This window comes from Hypomesus transpacificus, chromosome 11 (assembly GCF_021917145.1).
Source record: "Hypomesus transpacificus isolate Combined female chromosome 11, fHypTra1, whole genome shotgun sequence".
NCBI classification, from domain to species: domain Eukaryota; kingdom Metazoa; phylum Chordata; class Actinopteri; order Osmeriformes; family Osmeridae; genus Hypomesus; species Hypomesus transpacificus.
The window spans coordinates 9,910,463-9,918,882 of NC_061070.1; the positions used below are offsets into that span (position 1 = coordinate 9,910,463).

General features: G+C 45.2%; 1 long non-coding RNA gene across 1 annotated transcript; it reads left to right on the forward strand.

The window, feature by feature from the left end:
• Nucleotides 1-2,659: 2,659 nt before the first annotated feature.
• Nucleotides 2,660-6,233, forward strand: LOC124473952. Its single transcript, XR_006956762.1, has 3 exons — nucleotides 2,660-3,524; nucleotides 4,350-4,524; nucleotides 5,464-6,233. It is a non-coding gene; the product is annotated as an uncharacterized LOC124473952 (long non-coding RNA).
• Nucleotides 6,234-8,420: the final 2,187 nt, after the last annotated feature.

Genomic DNA, 8,420 nt, shown 5'->3' on the forward strand with positions numbered 1-8,420 from the left:
GCCACTCCTGTCCTGTTTGGCCTTCCGCCCAGCCGCCTCTGAATCCCAGGGAGACCCTTACTGGTGACCTATCAGTGAAGAGGGGGGGGGGGGTGAGGTGTTGGGTGCGTTACCAGGGTCAACCCTGCTTTCTTAGCTCCTCACCTCACCAGTGCGTCAGAGCCAGAGGTTGAGTTCCCACAGACAAAGGTCTAAAGAAACAAGGATGATTCAACTTTCCCATCAGTCCATGATAGAACCAATCTGAAGCTGTTGTCGGATCACGTGAAATCAGCTTCTCGTGAAAGCTTTGCACCTTAACTCGGCATTTTCTTTCTCCACGTTATACGTATGTTTGAAAGATGTATGCAGTGCAAAACAACAAACGTTTGAACATGAAAAACCAAGCAGGGATCAAGTAAATGTCTGCTTAACTTCCGACAGGTGGCCTTTGTTTTCACACCCTGAGCCGACCTCCCTGTTACCAATGTGAGTTCAAGCCAGACAAAGGAGTGGGGCTCGACAGAACACCTTCCATCTTTGGATCATTTTTCACACGACTCGACAAACTACTTTGGAGGACAGCAAAGACAATCGAACATTCAAATGAAAGCAGTTGTAACAATGGAAAACGGACACTGTCTTTGTGTGAAGGGGTTTGCGTTCATGTATGCTTGTTTGCATGTATAAGTGAGGGAGGGAGGGAGGGAAGGAGGGGGGGAGGCAGGGAAGGAGGCAGGGAGGGAGGGAGGGCATGTGTCAGAGAGAGGGAGGACGAGTCAGGTGCATGGGGCCTCTGTGAGGTGAGCCAGTCCTGCTATGTGTCTGGCTGACACCAGCGGCATGTTAACCACTAATCTGATGATCCCAGGTCTTTATTTGCCCCCCCACACACACACAGAAGAAGTATGGGCCTGCAGTTGCCCAACTGCTGAAATTTAAAAATAGCAGCACATTGTTTTCCTTGTTCCCCTGAATTATGTTTGTTATGTTCAAACCCGTATGAAAGCATCTGCTTTGTAAGGATGAAGCAGATCTGGAGTTCACTGACGAGAGCGTGTGGAAAACCTGATCTGAAATGTTCCAGTTACCATGACACAAATAATTGCAAGTAGCAAGCTTGACTAACTGACTTATTAGCATGTACTACATGTTTCCCATTTGTCTACTATGACATCTTACTTCCTGTCTCGAAAGCTCCTTAGATTAGTCCACGTGAACAGAAAGATCTGCATATGGAAAATAATTCTGTAATGAAGGTACAGTAGAAATGGTGTGTAAATTAAGAGGCTGCTAAGGAGATTAAACTACATTTTCATGGCAGATAGACAAAAGGCTTCTGGGGCTAAAGGGACTCAAGCCCCTTCTGGAGATTTCAGGAGATCCTAGAACAGTATACAGTAGCATCAGGCATTTACAGTAGCTGCCATTAGCAAAGGCCAAAGTCCTGGCACAGTAAATCCACAGTAAAGTTTTAATTTAAACTGCTCAACCTCTCCAAACATTCACATAATGTTTGAGGACTTGAAGGCTTGATGCTTTAAACATATATTAATATACGTTCTAAGGCTTAAAAACATCACACAAGTTTCATAGAATATGATTTCCCAACATACAACTTAATGTTTAGATTTTAGTGTAGACTAGACTGTAGAGTCCTGAGCGTTAAGAAGCTATCCAATGTTATTTGAGAGTGTTGGGATTTCAGAGTGTGTGTTAACATCAGAGGATTGGAGTTTGGGCTTGGAGGCTGTGAAATTAACGACACAGGATTTGCCTTAACTGAGTGATCAGTTCAACTTCATCTGGCAAGACAACAAACAGATGTGGTTTGACTCTCCGCTTGGCAGACAGATCTGTTGTGAGTGTATGTGTTTGTGTGTCCTGCTCAACAGCTCTGACTAAACACACCCTGCCTGCAATCTGTCTCACTCTGATCTTTCCTTTTTTGTCTCGCCCCTCGGGTCAGAGGCCACGATACCCCCCGCCCCCCCCCCCCCCCCCCCCCCCCCGAATCCCCTGCAGCACAAACTCCTCCATACAATCTTCAATAGAATTATTCAGTCATGAATATACAGTGGAAGTCTGGATTAAAATAATAAAATGCACCACAGTTGGTTCCCTCCAGGGAATGATGTGGGTTGTCTGTGTTTTGGGACCTCATTCATATTTGATGAGAGCAGCCCAGGGTCTGGGGGGGGTGGTGATCTCAGCTGGCACAGGGGAGGAAAACCGTGGCAAAATAAAAATAAAGATGGGGAGGGGGGGTTCTTTTACTGACCCCCTGTGGATTGCTGTTCCAAACTCCTGCTGTTGTATGAGAGTGAAAGAGAGAGAGAGAAAAGTAGGAGAATCAGGAAACCGGTAAGAACCCCACCCAGCGACAGCAGAGCAATTAGTTTGCATTTTCTGTGAAAATGTTGATTTTGAGAGGAGTCTCTAGAAAAGTTCCAAAGATTTTCTCCAAACTGCCCTCCTTAGGCACTGTCCTTTCCAATACTCCATGGACAATTAGTCTCATGTGAAAGACAAGTGGGTTATTACATTTACGAAGGACCTGAACCAGGACGACAAGCCCCTAGCGGGGTTCTGCAGTAAAAACACACAAACACTCCCTCAAAGTCACGGCCGACTGTGAAATACAAACAGAAATATAACCGATTGTGTGCGTATGAGATGAAACTGGGTGAAGAAAGGAAATGAAAAAAGGAGGGGGAGTAAGGGTGAGAGAGAGGAGAAAGAGAAGTTGACAGTCACCGTGCGGACTGTCTGGATTGTGAGAGGGATGTCTGGCCGACTGAATTGATTAGCTCTGGACAAGACCATTAGCTAATGAAGACCGTCTGGGGAGGACAACAGCGCCGCTCAAGAGAAATGACCTTCCTCCTCTAAGACCTCATCTAAGGACTGCTTCCATAGGAGCCAGGGAGTGCAGACAGCCTTGCATCCATCATCTTTTACTAACACCAGAAGTATAGCCTGGTAAAATATTCACAACCACTCACAAGTGTGGACACGTTTTTTTTCCCTTTCGACATCCATGTCAAGGAGGGCAGAGGCATGCTGCATGCGTGCCTCAGACTGCTGTTGCATCACGATTAGGGATTGTTTTCCTTTCCAGCTCAGCACTGGCGTCATTCACGATTAATTACACAGTTGCCCTTAAGCTCTGGTGCATCAGCATGAATAATGATCCTGTTATGGTCTCGGACACCAGGTTACTACTGGAATATGAATAACAGCCACCGTGTCATATGAGCCCATTCGTTTGGAAGTGCTTTGGAGCCGTCTCCTTGAATAACACAGAGGCAGCCGCTGCCCTGAACGTGCTCCATTCATGAAGACGAGTTATCTAGAAATGTGATTGGAATTGGATTGTCTGCTCTGTAATTGAGTTACTGGTAGTCTCAGGGGCCATAGGCACTTCCAAAACTCTCTGAGCTTGGAAAGAATGTCCCGGTATGTTAACATTACATTTATCAGTTGATCTCACTGCCGTTTGGTCAGTTGACTTCTGAAAACACCCGTGGAGGGCAAAGGAGCAGGTAAGGAGCTTTTTCCACACAATGCAGCGATCCCTCCTGCCTCCGGTGTTGCTCCCATGTGTGCTCCAGTAATGAAGAACATTTGATAAAATAATTGTGTTCCCTACAATGATACGTACATTACCCAGACACTATGTGAATGTGTGTATATGTATGGTAACCATCTGAACAGGGTTGGGGTTAATGGAACTGTGGAATCTGAGTGAGAGGTCACCTAGAAAGTAGACAACAGCACTCTGTCACTTAGTGGTCTGTTAACAGACAACAGAACAAAGTACAAATTGAGTTAATAATACATACTAGCCTTTCCTAATCTAGCCTTATGTACATAGGCAACACACCATACTACCAAAATAAAGTACATTCAAATTTTAGGGAATATTCATGCCTTATTGAAATGTTAAACCCATAAGAGAATTCAACCAGATATTTTGCCAGGGAGCTTTGGTGCCATCTAGTGGTCAATTCTATAGTTGGCGTTCAGGACTGTCCACTGCAAGCAGGTCATGCTCCTGTGGGGTCGGCCTTCCAAGGCCACCTTCTCAGCATCATCCCTTCCAAGGTTCACTATGTTGGAACAATCGTCCACTTTCTGGATGAGAGGGCAATAATGTATCTGCCTTGTTTCATTTTTGGTGACAAATGACCAGTTTGGTGACCAGTTTTATGGATGCCAAAGACACCTCGGCACTCATTAGTTGCATACGTTTTCTCTTAAAAAGATAACTGTCAGTAAAATGGTCTCTTCTGGTGAAATAAAGCTGAAAACCGTTCAAACACTACTTAAATGTGACTATACCATACTTGTCTTGTTTTTTCCCCCAGATGATGGAGCTTAAATGATGGTTTTGTTTCCTGAAGTCAAAGCTGGTCGTCATATGCAAATCTTTTGGCCTAAAGGAAAATAAATACACTATTCTGCCCTCTAGTGGTGAATATGTGTCATAATGGCAAACAAAGATGGCCCAAATCTACTCCAAAAAGCAATGTGATCTCATAGGTCAGGTAATGTTTATTGTGGTTGGGAACATTTATACTGGTAAAATATTTCTTTTAGATATACTCTGGAACATTCTATTTTTTTATCTCCTCTTTGATGTTGATCATATTCATAGGCAATGCAGCATATACTTTTTGTGAAACATACATTTTGGCCAATAGTAAAAATATATATATATATGTTCATTCATAATATTTTTAAGTGGATCCCATCTCAATCCCAAAGGGAATCCCCAAACCCTTCATAGACATGCACAACAAAAACATTAGTCTGCATAAATGTTTTCTCCTTAAAGATAATGTTGTGCTGTCTGTCTGCATTTCTATGGAGTCTTTCACTTTGATGGGACTATTGTCATGTTGAACAGAGATCAGCATGAGAGCTGGGGTGCTGAATAACAAATAACAGCAAAGCTTAAATATAATGTGCATGAGATTTCATTCCAGAATTGATGATTTAGACTATTTTTCTCTGTAGTATTTTTTGCAAAAGTACACGACTCAAACATCTTCATCTTTTCTCTCTTTCTGTCTCTCTCACATGCAAGCCATCTCTTTCCATCTCTCTCTCTCTCTCTCTCTCTCTCTCTCTCTCTCTCTCTCTCTCTCTCTCTTTCTCTCTCTCTCTGTCTTCCCATCCTTCACCTACTCCTTCCCTCTGTGGCTCCCACTGTTCGAACCTCTCTCCCTACATCTCTCACGTACCGTCCTTCACCTTCTCTCTCCCAGCCTGGCTCCCTCCTTCTCTACTCTCTCCATCTCTCTTCACTCCTGGCTGTATCCTCTCCTCAGGGGCAGCCCTTTGAACCTTTCAGTCCAGTTAAAGGGGGAACAAGAGCAAACAAATCACATTGTTCTTCCAGGAATTTTTCTTGTCCACTGCCTTTCATTACCTCTTCTTTAGGCACTCTCTCACTCTCTCTTCTCTCTCTCATTCAAGGCCCAGAAGTCAATGGCTCCTTACATCCCGGCTTGACAAGTCAGGAGGATACACGCTAATCCCCTTAATCTGGCCTTTCTCCTGTGCGCAGCCACAGGGAGAGGGGGACCACAGAGAGTAATCCTGTAGAGGGAACAATAGGATTAAGGACCTCGACCCCGCAAGTGACAATCAGGTATCCACTGACGGATCTGCAAAAGCAAGGAGCACCGAAAAACTCTCCTCAATTTAACTTATTTTGTCAGGGGGCCCGAGAAAGAGATGGAGGAGGGGGGGAAAGATGGAGTAGAGGGTGGGCCATGTGGGGGTTCTTTGAGGAGGTGCTGGAGGTCCCACCCTCCACCCACCCTACTCCAGTCATGACAGGTCTGTGGTCTCTAAACACCAGTGACCTGAGCTTGAGTGACAGGTGTAGGTGGAGTCGGGGTTGGAAGAAGTAGAGCGGGGCAGTGATAGACTGTGATGTGTTTATGTCATGTGTGCGTGCGTGCACACACACACACACACAAATACATGTATATTGAATTGAAAAAGTATAATGATGTTGTATTCACAGGCCAGATTGATATTGGTAATTGTGTACAGTACAATTTTGTTGCGAAAAATCTTTGTCTAAGAAATACTGTAGGATTTCAGACTCTGTCCACTCTCTAAACTGCAGCGACTGGAGTGAAATGTTGATGCAGGACTACTTAAAGACTGCTAATGGAATAAAGAAACGCCATTGGAATACCGAATTTGGAGGGTCATATCATCACTACCATCAATGTCTCTGTCCACTGTAAGAACAAGGTGTGTATCTTTATGCCCAACTCAGATGGGGAGATAGGGAGTCAGATGGCTGAGCGGTGAGGGAGTCGGGCTAGTAATCAGAAGGTTACCGGATCGATTCCCCGCCGGGTCAAATGATGTTGTGTCCTTGGGCACTTCACCCTACTTGCCTCGGGGAGAATGTCCCTGTACTTACTGTAAGTCGCTCTGGATAAGAGCGTCTGCTAAATGACTAAATGTAAATGTAACTCCACGATGGTGGAGTGCTTGTGCTTATCCCACATCACCTCTAGATGGCGCCATTGGAGTAGAATTGCAGGTTAAGTGAGGAATGTTTCAAAATACGTTGCAAACCTTCGGGAACTTTTGATAGATGACACCATATTGGAACAAGAAATATGAGACTAATTTGACTGGACCCCTCAAACTGTTTTACACAATCCTTGCAATTACAAAACCATTTTAACCCCAACTTGTGAGGCACATGGATGCAAACGCTGCCCTGATATCCGATACTCACTGCCGTTACACCCACAAACCCTTGCCCCATCCCTCCCCACTCTCAAGGAACCAAGGCTCACCTCCAGTGAAAAGGGAAGGCCTCTTTTCCATTCAAGTCCAATGAACTTGGCCAAAGAAAACACCTTGTGATTCTTTACATGTTCTCATGTTACGGCGCTAGTCTTGCTAAGTGCCGAGGGTAAATTACAGGTTAGTCATTGTGTGTGTGTGAGAGAGAACAAAGTCGCGAGGATGGCAGATTCTATTCCTTTGAAACAGGTGCTCCGAGTGGCAGCTCTGGGTTCATCTGTTCCAGTTGTTTAGCTTGACCAGCAATATCATTACATCCAAAATGTTAACATGGACGGTTGCTCTTCACCAGTGGTCTTCAAACCTGGTCCTCAGGGCCCACTGTCCTGTATGTTTGAGATGTTTCTCTGCTCCGGCACACCTGATTCAAATGAATGTGTCGTTCCCATGCTAGGAGCAGGGTTAAAGACCACGGCTCTAAAGCGTACAGAAACACATAGAACTCCAGTTTGAATTCTGCACTTTGGTTGGAGTCTGAGGCAGCGACAGCACATTCTCCCTCAGCCATATGCTTCAGAATTCAAGAGCGAGTGATTTATGTCCAACGAGTGGTCTGCAGCCACAGACGCACCACGATGCTCTTCGTACGATTTGCTCATCCTAAATACACCCCTGTCTGTTCCAGCTGGCTGTTTCAGTTTGGGGTCAATAAGGCTGGGCTCCGCTCGCGCGCTAAATGTAGCCTCCCAATCTAGCCTCCATTTGACATTCAGGGTTCCACTTTAAAGCTGAATGATGAAGTGCATTCTCACAATGACTTGCATTTGTCCTGCAGGTTATAACAAACGTATACATATTTTCAAAGGTACGCTGTGATGCTCTGCCTGAATTTCAGTTAAGTTATTGGGCTGTCAAGGACTGCATGACTATCTCTTGACTGAATGACCCAAAAGTTTCAAATCCTGCTGTAACCCCATCAGGATAACTAAGGTAAACTAACTTAGGTTTGTGCACCCCCAGTAAAACAGTGATGTTTTACTGGGGATTTGACAGTGTGTTTCAACATTGATTCAAGTCTGCTTACATGAGCAGGAGACACCGTTTTAACAGTAACAGCTGTAGCCGTGCCTTTGTAGTTTACAAGGTAGCTTGGTATGCTTGGATGATGTTACGAAAACATTCATAACAATGACACCGAGGATGACGGCAAGCTACTATCTTTTGTCCTGCAGCTAAGCTCCTATCACCTCTGTGGCTAGGGAAGGTTTGTACAGGTGCCCTCTGCACCCCAACTAGACACACGTGCAAACACCCACACACCCCCCAATCTCTAATATCCGCCCCATAGTCCAAACTGACACAACAGAGGGCGAGGGGCACGTACTAACAGGTACCACATCACTCACTGGAGTCATAACACTGAATAAATGATACAATTACTGTGCATGTGTGTGTGTGGGAGAATGTCGCACCCGCTGACTCCTTCAAGAGCAAATGCATTCCAGAAACCCCTTTCCCGTCTGTGTGTGATGTGTCTCAGTGAGGTTTCTTTAGGTGTGGGAGGTAAACCGCAAATACCCTTCCTGCGACCCCCAGCTACACCCCCCCCCCCCCCTCACCACTGTCCCAGCAGGAGGTCTTCATTTCAACCTTGT